This window comes from Triticum urartu, chromosome 7A (genome assembly GCF_056163025.1).
Source record: "Triticum urartu cultivar PI428250 chromosome 7A, HENAU_Tu73, whole genome shotgun sequence".
Lineage (NCBI taxonomy): Eukaryota > Viridiplantae > Streptophyta > Magnoliopsida > Poales > Poaceae > Triticum > Triticum urartu.
Genome location: NC_141879.1, coordinates 269,111,914 through 269,127,484, shown reverse-complemented (window position 1 = coordinate 269,127,484; position 15,571 = coordinate 269,111,914).

Genomic DNA, 15,571 nt, shown 5'->3' with positions numbered 1-15,571 from the left:
ACTGCCCCAAGTATTTGGCGGATAAGAAGGATGGCAAGGTGAACAAAGGTATATGTGATATACATGTTATTGATGTGTACCTTACTAATGCTCGCAGTAGCACCTGGGTATTTGATACTGGTTCTGTTGCTAATATTTGCAACTCGAAACAGGGACTACGGATTAAGCGAAGATTGGCTAAGGACGAGGTGACGATGCGCGTGGGAAACGGTTCCAAAGTCGATGTGATCACAGTCGGCACGCTACCTCTACATCTACCTTCGGGATTAATATTAGACCTAAATAATTGTTATTTGGTGCCAGCGTTAAGCATGAACATTATATCTGGATCTTGTTTGATGCGAGACGGTTATTCATTTAAATCTGAGAATAATGGTTGTTCTATTTATATGAGTAATATCTTTTATGGTCATGCACCCTTAAAGAGTGGTCTATTTTTATTGAATCTCGATAGTAGTGACACACATATTCATAGTGTTGAAGCCAAAAGATGCAGAGTTGATAATGATAGTGCAACTTATTTGTGGCACTGCCGTTTAGGTCATATCGGTGTAAAGCGCATGAAGAAACTCCATACTGATGGACTTTTGGAACCACTTGATTATGAATCACTTGGTACTTGCGAACCGTGCCTCATGGGCAAGATGACTAAAACACCGTTCTCCGGTACTATGGAGAGAGCAACAGATTTATTGGAAATCATACATACAGATGTATGTGGTCTGATGAATATTGAGGCTCGTGGCGGATATCGTTATTTTCTCACCTTCACAGATGACTTAAGCAGATATGGGTATATCTACTTAATAAAACATAAGTCTGAAACATTTGAAAAGTTCAAAGAATTTCAGAGTGAAGTTGAAAATCATCATAACAAGAAAATAAAGTTTCTACGATCTGATCGTGGAGGAGAATATTTAAGTTACGAGTTTGGTGTACATTTGAAAAATTGTGGAATAGTTTCGCAACTCACGCCACCCGGAACACCACAGCGTAATGGTGTGTCCGAACGTCGTAATCGTACTTTACTAGATATGGTGCGATCTATGATGTCTCTTACTGATTTACCGCTATCGTTTTGGGGACACGCTCTAGAGACGGCCGCATTCACGTTAAATAGGGCACCATCAAAATCCGTTGAGACGACGCCTTATGAACTATGGTTTGGCAAGAAACCAAAGTTGTCGTTTCTGAAAGTTTGGGGCTGCGATGCTTATGTGAAAAAACTTCAACCTGATAATCTCGAACCCAAATCGGAGAAATGTGTCTTCATAGGATATCCAAAGGAGACTATTGGATACACCTTCTATCACAGATCCGAAGGCAAGACTTTTGTTGCTAAGTTCGGAAACTTTCTGGAGAAGGAGTTTCTCTCGAAAGAAGTGAGTGGGAGGAAAGTAGAGCTTGATGAGGTAACTGTACCTGCTCCCTTATTGGAAAGTAGTGCATCACAGAAAACTGTTTCAGTGACACCTACACCAGTTAGTGAGGAAGCTAATGATGATGATCATGAAACTTCAGAACAAGATACTACTGAACCTCGTAGATCAACCAGAGTAAGATCCGCGCCAGAGTGGTACGGTAATCCTGTTCTAGAAGTCATGCTACTAGATCATGATGAACCTACGAACTATGAAGAAGCGATGGTGAGCCCAGATTCCGCAAAATGGCTTGAAGCCATGAAATCTGAGATGGGATCCCTGTATGAGAACAAAGTATGGACTTTGGTTGACTTGCCCGATGATCGGCAAGCAATTAGAATAAATGGATCTTCAAGAAGAAGACTGACGCTGATGGTAATATTACTGTCTACAAAGCTCGACTTGTCGCAAAAGGTTTTCGGCAAGTTCAAGGGATTGACTACGATGAGACCTTCTCACCCGTAGAGATGCTTAAGTCTGTCCGAATCATGTTAGCAATTGCCGCATTTTATGATTATGAAATTTGGCAGATGGATGTCAAAACTGCATTCCTGAATGGATTTCTGGAAGAAGAGTTGTATATGATGCAACCAGAAGGTTTTGTCGATCCAAAGGAGCTAACAAAGTGTGCAAGCTCCATCGATCCATTTATGGACTGGTGCAAGCCTCTCGGAGTTGGAATAAACGCTTTGATAGTGTGATCAAAGCATTTGGTTTTATACAGAATTCCGGAGAAGCCTGTATTTGCAAGAAAGTGAGTGGGAGCTCTGTAGAATTTCTGATATTATATGTGGATGACATATTACTAATTGGAAATGATATAGAATTTCTGGATAGCATAAAGGGATACTTGAATAAGAGTTTTTCAATGAAAGACCTCGGTGAAGCTGCTTACATATTAGGCATTAAGATCTATAGAGATAGATCAAGACGCTTAATTGGACTTTCACAAACCACATACCTTGAAAAAGTTTTGAAGAAGTTCAAAATGGATCAAGCAAAGAAAGGGTTCTTGCCTATGTTACAAGGTGTGAAGTTGAGTAAGACTCAATGCCCGACCACTGCAGAAGATAGAGAGAATATGAAAGATGTTCCCTATGCTTCAGCCATAGGCTCTATCATGTATGCAATGTTGTGTACCAGACCTGATGTGTGCCTTGCTATAAGTCTAGCAGGGAGGTACCAAAGTAATCCAGGAGTGGATCAATGGACAGCGGTCAAGAACATCCTGAAATACCTGAAAAGGACTAAGGATATGTTTCTCATATATGGAGGTGACAAAGAGCTCATCGTAAAAGGTTACGTTGATGCAAGCTTTGACACTGATCTGGACGATTCTAAATCGCAAACCGGATACGTGTTTACATTAAACGGTGGAACTGTCAGTTGGTGCAGTTCTAAACAAAGCGTTGTAGCAGGATCTACATGTGAAGCAGAGTACATAGCTGCTTCGGAAGCAACAAATGAAGGAGTCTGGATGAAGGAGTTCATATCCGATCTAGGTGTCATACCTAGTGCATTGGGTCCAATGAAAATCTTTTGTGACAATACTGGTGCAATTGCCTTGGCAAAGGAATCCAGATTTCACAAGAGAACCAAGCACATCAAGAGACGCTTCAATTCCATCCGGGATCTAGTCTAGGTGGGAGACATAGAGATTTGCAAGATACATACGGATCTGAATGTTGCAGACCCGTTGACTAAGCCTCTTCCACGAGCAAAACATGATCAGCACCAAGGCTCCATGGGTGTTAGAATCATTACTATGTAATCTAGATTATTGATTCTAGTGCAAGTGGGAGACTGAAGGAAATATGCCCTAGAGGCAATAATAAAGTTATTATTTATTTCCTTATATCATGATAAATGTTTATTATTCATGCTAGAATTGTATTAACCGGAAACATAATACATGTGTGAATACATAGACAAACAGAGTGTCACTAGTATGCCTCTACTTGACTAGCTCGTTAATAAAATATGGTTATGTTTCCTAACCATGAACAAGGAGTTGTTATTTGATTAACGAGATCACATCATTAGGTGAATGATCTGATTGACATGACCCATTCCATTAGCTTAGCACCCGATCGTTTAGTATGTTGCTATTGCTTTCTTCATAACTTATACATGTTCCTATGACTATGAGATTATGCAACTCCCGTTTGCCGGAGGAACACTTTGTGTGCTACCAAACGTCACAACGTAAATGGGTGATTATAAAGGTGCTCTACAGGTGTCTCCAAAGGTACATGTTGGGTTGGCGTATTTCGAGATTAGGATTTGTCACTCCGATTGTCGGAGAGGTATCTCTGGGCCCTCTCGGTAATGCACATCACTTAAGCCTTGCAAGCATTGCAACTAATGAGTTAGTTGCGGGATGATGTATTACAGAACGAGTAAAGAGACTTGACGGTAACGAGATTGAACTAGGTATTGAGATACCGATGATCCAATCTCGGGCAAGTAACATACCGATGACAAAGGGAACAAAGTATGTTGTTATGCGGTCTGACCGATAAAGACCTTCGAAGAATATGTAGGAGCTAATATGAGCATCCAGGTTCTGCTATTGGTTATTGACCGGAGACGTGTCTCGGTCATGTCTACATTGTTCTCGAACCCGTAGGGTCCGCACGCTTAAGGTTTCGATGACAGTTATATTATGAGTTTATGAGTTTTGAAGTACCGAAGTTAGTTCGGAGTCCCGGATGTGATCACGGACATGACGAGGAGTCTCGAAATGGTCGAGACATAAAGATTGATATATTGGACGGCTATATTCGGACACCGGAAGTGTTCCGGGTGATTTCGGAGAAAACCGGAGAGCCGGAGGGTTACCGGAACCCCCCCGGGAGAAGTAATGGGCCATATGGGCCTTAGTGGAGAGAGAGAGGGGCAGCCAGAGGTGGGCTGCGCGCCTCCTCCCCCCTGGTCCGAATTGGACTAGGAGAGGGGGGCGGCGCCCCCCTTTCCCTCTCCCTCCCCACTTCTTTCCCCCTCCTAGTAGGAGTAGGACTCCTCCTGGCGTGCCTATAGGGGCCGGCCGGCCTCCTCCCCTTGCTCCTTTATATACGAGGGCAGGGGGGCACCCCTAGACACAAGTTGATCCGCGTGATCATATTCTTAGCCGTCTGCGGTGCCCCCCTCCACCATAGTCCTCGATAATATTGTAGCGGTGCTTAGGCGAAGCCCTGCGACGGTAGTGCATCAAGATCGTCACCACGCCGTCGTGCTGATGGAACTCTTCCCCGACACTTTGCTGGATCGGAGTCTGGGGATCGTCATCGAGCTGAACATGTGCTAGAACTCGGAGGTGCCGTAGTTTCGGTGCTTGATCAGTCGGGCCGTGGAGACGTACGACTACATCAACCAAACACTTCCGTTGTCGATCTACAAGGGTACGTAGATCACACTCTCCCCTCTCGTTGCTATGCATCACCATGATCTTGCGTGTGCGTAGGAAATTTTTTGAAATTACTACGTTCCCCAACAGCGTCTACATCAGGGTTTAACTGTGCCCCGATGGAAGCTGTTTTATTGGGGTCCGTTGGATGGACTTGGAATTTGACTATTTCGTCCGCCGATTTAAAGGAGGTGGACTTGGATCTTTTGTCGAGTACCACATCGTCCCTATTCACCGTAGAGCGCAGCGCAGTCAGTTCCTCAGCCGCTAGGGCTTCGGATAGTGCCTCGAGGGCCTGTGCGGCTGTCTTGTTTTCGGCGCGGAGTGCTATGTCCGGATCACTAGCGAGAGTGATGATCCCGTTAGGCCTGGGCATCTTGAGCTTCATGTACCCATAATGGGGTATTGCTTGGAAGATTGTAAACTCTTCCCGCCCTAGCAGAGCGTGATAACCGTTGCTGAACGGAGCCACATGGAACGTGACCTCTTCGGACCATTAATTATCCGGCGTGCCGAACACCACATCTAGTGTGATTTTTCCTGTGCAGCGCGCTTCCCGACTGGGGACTATTCCTCTAAAGGTTGTGCTGCTTCGCTCAATGCGGTTCCAGTCTATTTCCATTTTTGAAGGGTTTCCTCATAAATGAGGTTCAATCCGCTGCCGATGTCCATGAGTACCTTGTTAAGGCGAAATCCGTCCACTATTGGACTGAGGACCAATGCGGCTGGTGCTCGGGCTGTTCGGAATTTAGGTTCATCACTGGCGTTGAAGGTAATAGCCGTGTCACTCCATGGGTTTATTGTTGCTACTTGGTAGACTTCGGCAAGGATGCGGAGTGTCCTTTTTCTCATATTATTTGATGCGAAAGTCTCGAAGACTGTTAATACCGTATTGGTGTCTCTGGGGTGGCTTTCTGTGGCCTCTGGAATTAGGAGATTTTCGCCAATTTTGGCCACCTGCCGGAGTATCCAACATGCTCTAAGGCTGTGAGTTGGTGTGGCGTCCTCTGTACTGTGAATTTTACAGGGTCCATTAAGCCATCCTTCCAGTACGGTTCCATGCCCTGTAGAGGGTTTTTGCTTTTTGGTGTTTGACCCGGGTGTCTGGCGATGATGCACCCTTTTATTTCGGACTGGGTTTGTATTCAGGGCCGGATCGTCCCAAAATTTTATTTCGGTTTTCCAAGCACTTTCCATCGCACAGTACTTTCGCACGATGGACGCCAAGTCAGCGAAGCATGCAATATCACGGCGGCTTATGGCGTTGAGGATTCCCTTGTCCGTGCAATTATTGCAAAAGATTGAGATTGCGTTTTCCTCGTGGCAGTCCTTTATCCTGTTCTTAACCAGGAGGAATCTGGCCCAGTAATGATGTACTGTTTCATCGGGCTCTTGCCTGATTTGGGATAGATCGCTTATGTTCGGGAGGGTGGGCGGAATTAAATCCGAAGCCTCACCCCATCTGTGGCTCAAAGGCCAAGGAATTTCCAAACTCGAAAATTTGGATTCCTGGATGTTGTCCAATGAATCCAGCCCGTCGCCTGACTCTAAGTTCAGGTCTTGAGTGATATCCTCCCCTCCGTGGGTATCCGGCTTGGAGGGATCGGGAATCCAGACGTAGCTAGTCCTTAAGATAGATGAAGGGTCGCCGCACTGTCCCTCTACCACGGCAACGTGATGGGTGACTTGGGGAGAGTTAATCTCTCTCAGATCGGGTTTAAGCCCAATTTGGTCGTAATCCGTAGCGACTCCCAAGGCGGCGATGCGATCCAAGAGGTCGTTTATGGAGGAGAGCTCCATTGGATCTAACTGCTCGGCAAGTTCCGAGCTGACATGAAGATTGTTTTCGATGGCTCGAGAGGTCATCATCGGCGCAGAAGCCGAACAGGCGGTCATAAGAAAACCACCTAGCCAGAGGGTTTGGCCGACAGCCAAAGCTCCCTTAGCAATGGTGCCGTCTTTAAAGACGGGGCGAGGCATCCTTCCTGATGGCGACGACACAGAGGAACTCTCAATGAAAGCACCAATGTCGGTGTCAAAACCGGCGGATCTCGGGTAGGGGGTCCCGAACTGTGCGTCTAGGCCGAATGGTAACAGGAGGCAAGGGACACGAAGTTTTACCCAGGTTCGGGCCCTCTCGATGGAGGTAAAACCCTACGTCCTGCTTGATTAATATTGATGATATGGGTAGTACAAGAGTAGATCTACCACGAGATCGGAGAGGCTAAACCCTAGAAGCTAGCCTATGGTATGATTGTTGTTCTGTATGTTGTCCTACGGACTAAAACCCTCCGGTTTATATAGACACCGGAGAGGGTTAGGGTTACACAAAGTCGGTTACAATGGTAGGAGATCTACATATCTGTATCGCCAAGCTTGCCTTCCACGCCAAGGAAAGTCCCTTCCGGACACGGGACGAAGTCTTCATTCTTGTATCTTCATAGTCCAGGAGTCCGGCTGAGGGTATAGTCCGGCCATCCGGACACCCCCTAATCCAGGACTCCCTCACCCTTGCTAAAAACGAGGGAGATGGTCGGCTCGTCTGAATCGGGAGGGATCCCGAGGAAAGCAAAGTGGCGGTGGAATTGGAGGGAGTTGGTCTGCCTAGGGTCTAGGTTTAGCAAGAAATGGAATAGCTTATATATAGCAGGTAGATGATAAGAGGGAGCGTGAGGGCAAACTAGACCCTCCGATTATAATCGAACGGTCTGGGACAATTAGGTTAGGGTAGAGGCTATCAGGTCCCTACGATGCAATCGGATGGTCGCGAATAAAATAGTTAGGGAGTCCAAAAAGAAAAACGGAGACATTTTGTAGATGTTTGGGGATGATCCGGATCCAACGGTGACGACTGCCCGGGTCGGGTTCGGGACAACTTTCGAACGCGCGTGAGGGGTTCGATGCACTAATGCAAGGGGGATTGGCGAACGAGGTCAAAAGTGTGGTTGGGCTGAGAAGAGAGAGGGGGAATGCAACCCGGCAACTGTTTCCGGAGACCGGAAATGTCCGACGTTTGACCGGCTATACTGCTGCTATAGTTATACGTTGGGGCATCAAATGGACTCCGGACGCAATGAAACTTGGCAGGCAGACTACTGACAACAAAACAACACCGCACCCCAACTTTCATCCCATTTGAGAACATTTTCCCGCCACTTATAAAATAATATTTCGGACATGCCGCGGGCGCGTGCAAGTGTGTCTGGGCTCAGTACGGACAACGGAGAGAACCGGAAGATCCGGACGGATGCGAGTTTCAAAAACATGATGATGCAATGCACATGATGACATGATGAAAAGCAACACGCAAGCAAAAGACATGGCAACGACGGCGAATAACTGGCAGACACCTGGCGCAACGGTCTCGGGGCGTCACGGGTTTAAGCTTGGGGGAGTTGATATGTCTCTATCGTATCTACTTTTCCAAACACTTTTGCCCATGTTTTGGACTCTAACATGCATGATTTCAATGGAACTAACCCAGACTGACACTGTTTCAGCATAATTGCCATGGTGTTATTTATGTGCAGAAACAAAATTTCTCGGAATGACCTGAAACTTTACGGAACAACTTTTCGGAAATAATAAAAAATCCTTGCAAAAGATGAAGTCCAGGGGGCCCACCACCTGTCCATGAGGGTGGGGGCGCGCCTGCCCCCTAGGGAGCGCCCCCTACCTCGTGGGCCCCCTGGAGCTCCTCCGACCTCAACTCCAACTCTATATATTTGGTTTCGGGGAGAAAAAAAGCAGAGAGAAGGATTCATCGCGTTTTACGATACGGAGCCGCCGCCAAGCCCTAAAACCTCTCGGGAGGGCTGATCTGGAGTCTGTTCGGGGCTCCGGAGAGGGGAATCCGTCGCCATCATCATCATCAACCATCCTCCATCACCAATTTCATGATGCTCACCGCCGTGCATGAGTAATTCCATCATAGGCCTGCTGGACGGTGATGGGTTGGATGATATCTATCATGTAATTGAGTTAGTTTTGTTAGGGTTTGATCCCTAGTATCCACTATGTTCTGAGATTGATGTTGCTATGACTTTGCTATGCTTAATGCTTGTCACTAGGGCCCGAGTGCCATGATTTCAGATATGAACCTATTATGTTTTCATCAATATATGAGAGTTCTTGAGCCTATCTTGCAAGTCTATAGTCACCTATTATGTGTTATGATCCGTTAACCCCGAAGTGACAATAATCTGGATACTTACCGGTGATGACCGTAGTTTGTGGAGTTCATGTATTCACTATGTGTTAATGCTTTGGTCCGGTACTCTATTAAAAGGAGGCCTTAATATCCCTTAGTTTCCATTAGGACCCCGCTGCCACGGGAGGGTAGGACAAAAGATGTCATGCAAGTTCTTTTCCATAAGCACGTATGACTATATTCGGAATACATGCCTACATTACATTGATGAACTGGAGCTAGTTCTGTGTCGCCCTAGGTTATGAATGTTACATGATGAACCACATCCGGCATAATTCTCTATCACTGATCCATTGCCTACGAGCTTTCCATATATTGTTCTTCGCTTATTTACTTTTCTGTTACTATTGCTATCATCACTAGAAAATACCAAAAACATTACTTTTGCTACTGTTATCCTTTGCTACCGTTACCACCACTATCATATTACTTTGCTACTAAACACTTTGCTGCAGATATTAAGTTTCCAGGTGTGGTTGAATTGACAACTCATCTACTAATACTTGAGAATATTCTTTGGCCCCCCTTGTGTCGAATCAATAAATTTGGGTTGAATACTCTACCCTCGAAAACTGTTGCGATCCCCTATACTTGTGGGTTATCATTCGTCTTGAAGTGTTGCACCGAGTTGAGATAAATCTTGATGGCACTTTCATTGTCACACTAAAGAGGCACTTTGTCACAAATGACATCGTAATCCTTTAAAGTTTGCCTCATCCATAGAAGTTGTGCGCAACAACTACCGGCAGCCACATACTCCGCTTTGGTGGACGAGAGAGACACACAACTTTGCTTCTTGGAAGACCAACTCACCAAAGAGCAACCAAGGAATTGGCACCCTCCGGAAGTTGACTTCCTATACACTTTGTCTCCCGCCCAATCGGAGTCCGAATAGCCTACAAGGTTGAAGTTTGCTCCTCTTGGGTACCATAAGCAAAAGTTTGGGGTATGAGCCAAATATCGAAAGATTCGCTTGACCGCCACAAAGTGACTTTCCTTAGGTGCGGCTTGAAACCGTGCACAAATTCCCACACTCAACATGATTTCCAGTCTAGATGCACAAAGGTAAAGCAAGGAGCCAATCATGGAGCGATATACCTTTTGATCCACCGCTTTACCATTGGGATCTATATCAAGTTCGCATTTGACGGGCATTGGAGTGGAAGCCGGCTTGACTTCACTTAGCTTGAGTCTCTTGGGCATGTCTTGAGTGTATTTGGCTTGGTTGATGAAGGTTCCTTCTCTTGGTTGCTTGATTTCGAACCCAAGAAAGAACTTCAACTCTCCCATCATGGACATCTTGAACTTCGAGGTCATGAGAGAGGCAAATTCCTCATTGAAAGCTTTGTTAGGAGAACCAAAGATAATTTCATCAACATATAGTTGGCACACAAACAACTCCCCTTTGACCTTCTTAGTAAAAAGAGTGGGGTCGATTTTCCCAATTTCAAACCCACGATCTTGCAAAAACTCGGTAAGGTGGTCATACCACGCACGTGGGGCTTGTTTAAGGCCATAGAGTGCCTTATCGAGTTGGTACACATGATCGGGGAAATAGGGATCCTCGAACCGGGGGGGTTGTTTGACATACACCAACTCATTAATAGGACCATTAAGAAAAGCAATCTTCACATCCATTTGCTGCAACTTGAAGTTATGATGAGAAGCATAGCAATCAACAAACGAATAGATTCAACACGAGCAATGGGAGCAAAGGTTTCACCGTAGTCGATACCCTCGACTTGGGAGTAGCCTTGAGCTACCAAGCGAGCCTTGTTGTGGACAATAATTCCATGAGCATCTTGCTTGTTCTTGAATATCCACTTGGTTCCAATGACATTATGGTTCCCCGTTGGCCTTGGCACCAATCTCCACACCTTGTTGTGCTCGAAGTTGTTGAGTTCTTCATGCATGGCATTAAGCCAATCCGGATCTTCGAGCGCCTCATAGACCTTTTGGGGTTCAACACAAGACACAAACACGTGATCTTCACAATAGTTTGCCAATTGTCTATGAGTGCTTACCCCCTTTCATATGCTTCCAAGCACATTTGTCATGAGATGACCCTTGGTAGATAGCTTGGATGCAATCTTGGCGGCATGACACTCCAATTCCTCCTCAGGAGAGAGCTAAGGAGCGCTTACTTGATCATCTTAAGCGTCTTCTTGAGCTTGTTCTTGATCCTGAGCTTGCTCTTGATCTTGAACTTGCTCGGAGGGGAGAACTTGACCTTGGGCATCACTTTATGGTTTAACGCCATCTTGAGGTTGATCTTGCCCTTGGTCTTGTTCACGAGGTTGAGGGCCTTCACTTTGTTCTTCGGAAGCGTGTGGGTCTTGGGTTCGTGATGGTTCCACTAGAGTGGAACATTGTCCTTCTCCTTCGGCCACAAGGGGTTCCTCAATGGGAAGGATAAAACCAACACCCATTCTTATTATGGCTTGGGGAGGAATTTCATCACCTACATCACAAGTACCACTTTGCTCCACTTGGGAGCCGTTATTCTCATCAAACTCCATGTTACATGTCTTCTCAATAAGTCCCGTGGACTTACTGAGGACACGGTAAGCATGAGAGTTTGTAGCATAACCAGCAAATATGCCCTTTTGATCTCTAGCCTCAAATTTAGACAAACGAACACCTTTCTTGAGAATGAAACACTTACACCCGAACACCCGAAAGTACTTGAGGTTGGGCTTGTTACCGGTGAGTATCTCATATGGAGTCTTGTTCAAGCCTTTGCGGAGGTAGAGCCGATTGGAAGCATGACACGCGGTGTTGATGGCTTCGGCCCAAAAGTTGTATGGAGACTTGAACTCCACCACCATGGTTCTTGCCGCATCCATCAACGTCCGGTTCTTCCTCTCCGCTACACCGTTTTATTGAGGGGTGTAAAGTGCAGAATATTGATGTTTGATCCCCTCATCACTAAGAAACTCATCCAAGGTGTAGTTCTTGAACTCGGTGCTGTTGTCACTTCTTATTGTCAAGATCTTTGCATTGTGTTGACGTTGGGCTTCATTTGCAAAGTCAATGATGGTTTGTTGGGTCTCACTCTTCCTCTTGAAGAAGTACACCCAAGTGTATCTTGAATAGTCATCCACAATCACCAAGCAATACTTTCTACCCCCAAGACTATCAAAGGATGGAGGCCCAAAGAGATCCAAGTGAAGGAGCTCCAAAGGCCTCTTTGAGTAAATGATAGTCGTGGGAGGGTGAGCCTTCTCATATAGCTTTCCTTCAATGCAAGCACTCCAAGCACGATCTTTGGCAAAACTAACATTTTTTAGTCCACGGACATGGTCCCCCTTGAGAAGACTTTGCAAAGATCTCATATTGACATGGGCTATACGGCGATGCCAATGCCATCCCACGTCAACTTTAGCCATTAGGCATGTCGCGGTCTTAGTGGGTAGCTCCGAAAAGTTAATCACATAGAGACCATTCTCGACATGCCCAACAAAGGCTACTTTAAGAGTCTTGCTCCACAAGAGGGCCACGGTATCAATATCAAAGAAGTGGAAAAGCCCATGATTGCAAGTTGACAAACGTAAAGTAAATTGTATGCAAGGGACTCAACAAGCATGACCTTTCCGATCGTGAGATCATGAGAAATGACAACCTTGCCAAGCCCCAATACCTTAGAGGACGAGGCATCACCCCACTCGACATTGGTGGGCATAGATGGAGCCTTTTGCACGTCCACCACCAAGTCATTGCTTCCGGTCATATGATTAGTGGCTCCACTATCGATCAACCATGATCCCCCTCCGAAAGCAAACACCTACATGAGATCAATGCTTGGTTTTAGGTACCCATTTTGTAATGGGTCCTTTGATGTTAGTGACAAGGGTCTTAGGAACCCAAATAGACCATTCAATGTACTCAAAGGAGAACCAACAAATTTAGCCTAAACATGTCCATCACTAGCACGACATAACACATAGGAAGGGTTAAAGTCATCGGCTTTGTTGGAAGGTGTGGCATTGCCCTTCTTGACACCACCACCCTTCACATTGTTCTTCTTATCCTTAGAGGCATCCTCTCCCTCTTTGACAAAAGTTTGCATGAGAGGAGGAGTTCGTTTGGCCTTGTCATTCTTCTTCTTGTTCTTGGACCTGGTTGCGAACCCAATCCCTTCCCTGGCCACAACTTCCTTTTGATTGCTCAAAAGATCGTTGAGGTTCTTCTCACCTTGTATGCACGACACAAGGCCTTTCTCAAGTTGCTCCTTCAACTTTGTATTCTCCTCAACAAGATGCACATGCTCACAACAAGGGTTAGTAGCATTTGCATTATCAATTAAAACCATATGAGGAAAAGTGGCTTTCTCCTTGGTTAGCCTCACTTGGAGTTGATCATGAGACTCTTTAAGACTAGCATGAGTACTCTTCAAGGCCTTGTGAGCCTTGTCAAGTATATCAAACTCCTCCTTGAGTCTATCAAGATCAACACCAATTTTGTCCTTCTCGGAATTTAGCAAGATCTTTCTTTAATTTAGCATGGTCATCGTTGTGTGACTCCTCAAGAGCCAAGCGATGACCAAACTCTTCCTCAAGAGCATTAGAGAGATCCGATATCTCATCGGCATAGTCACAACTATGCCCCTCCATCTTAGAGATGGTGTCTTCGTGAGCCTCGATCATGTCATTGGCTTCACCAAGTTGTTCCAAGAGAGCAACAAAGTGCTTCTTGGATTTACCCTTAAGCTTACTCATAAAAGACTCAAACTCATTTTCCTCCATGTTGGACCCCCCACTTTCATCAATGCAATCCGTCAAAGAAGGATGAGTAATGATGGTAGTTTTGATGCTGGGGGTTACCTTGTTGGTGGCTTTAGCCATGAGGCACTTGGCGGTGATGTTCTCATTGGGTGAGTCGAAGAGGGACGCCCGTGGGGTTGTTGCAATGGCCACGGAGGCCATGGCAATCATCTCACCGTCTTCATCATCATCATCCTCATTGTACTCTTCTTGTGCCACCAATCCCTTGGGAGGAGCCTTGTTGGTGAAGTGATTCTTGTTGGGGAAAGACTTGGCCTTGTCCTTCCGGATGAGCTTGCCACCATTGTCTTCCCTCGTCTCATAGGGGCACTCCATAACAAAGTGGCTCACATTGCCACAATTGTAGCAAGTCCTCACACGTTGCTTTCCCTTGGTGCCACTTGAGTTGCTCTTGTTGAAGTTGGGCCTTGAGTTCTTCTTGCTCCAAAATTGTCTTGAAGCGAGATCCATGTGCTCATGATAATCATATTTCATATCCTCGGGGTTGCTCTCCTCTTCTTCCTCTTCCTCCTCTTCTTCCACACTAGCCTTGGATTTCAAAGCAAGGTTGGGCTTCTTTGCTATTTGAGAATGCAATACCGCATTGTCGGCGGTCTTGTCCAAGATACTCATTGCCACAAACTCATCCAACACTTCACTTGAGGACAAGGTGTGGAAGTCCGGCCTTTGACGGATCACAAAGGACATGGCCTTATGGTAAGGCATCATGGCTTTGAGAAATTTCCGCTTGATCCAATTGTCATTTGTATCCTTGCTCCCATGATCTCGGAGTGAGACCGCGAGAGTGGTTAGTCTCCGATAGAGCTCACGGGGTTCTTCACCTTCATTCGTAGCAAATTCATCGGCTTCATCTTGCACCACTTCATAGTGGAGCGTTGAATGCTTGCGCTTCCCCTGTAAAGGGAAACAGCATGGTGACATGCTTCCTTTGCCACGGTGAATGGTCGGAGATGTGCAATATCTTCGGGAGGGATTGCATCTTGGATGATGTAGAGAGCATTCTCGTTGAATTGATGATCCGTGACTTCTCTTTGGGTGAAGTTGCTTGGGTCATGCGGATAGAACCTTGCTCAATGATTCTCCAAAGGTTAGTATTAACATGATTTAAATGACGTTTAAAGCGGTAGACCCAAGCATCAAAATCCTCATTTTTCACAATCTTAGGAGGAGAACCGACATGATTTAAATGAGTGGAGGGAATCGGTCCTCCATAGGTAAGTGGAGGTTCCACATGGGCAAAGATGACATTTCCACTTTTACCACTAGACAAAGGAACTTTATCACTAGAAGCTTCCCCCTTGTTGGAGTTAGCAACTGTCACCTTGTTAGTGGGATCAACCACTTCCAATGGTGTGGTGGACAATTTAAGACCATCAAGAAAATCCTTAAGCACGCCTTTGACCTCGGCCGTCATGGAGGTTTTAAATGTGTCCAAGCCCACATTGAGCTCCTCATGAGAGATCGAGGTTCCCCCATCGGCCGTAGAAGAGGACGGAATCACACCGGGGTGCCCCTCCTCACCGTCTACGGTGTCAACCATACTCTTCGGACGGCAAAGTCCTTAATAAAGAGACGAGGCTCTGATACCAATTGAAAGGATCGATATAGTTGACTAGAGGGGGGTGAATAGGCAACTAACAATTTTTAGCTTTTCTTTACCAGTTTAAACTTTGCATCAAAGTAGGTTGTCTAGATATACTAGGTGAGCAACCTATATGATTCAACAACAATAAGTAAACTAGAAAGCAAG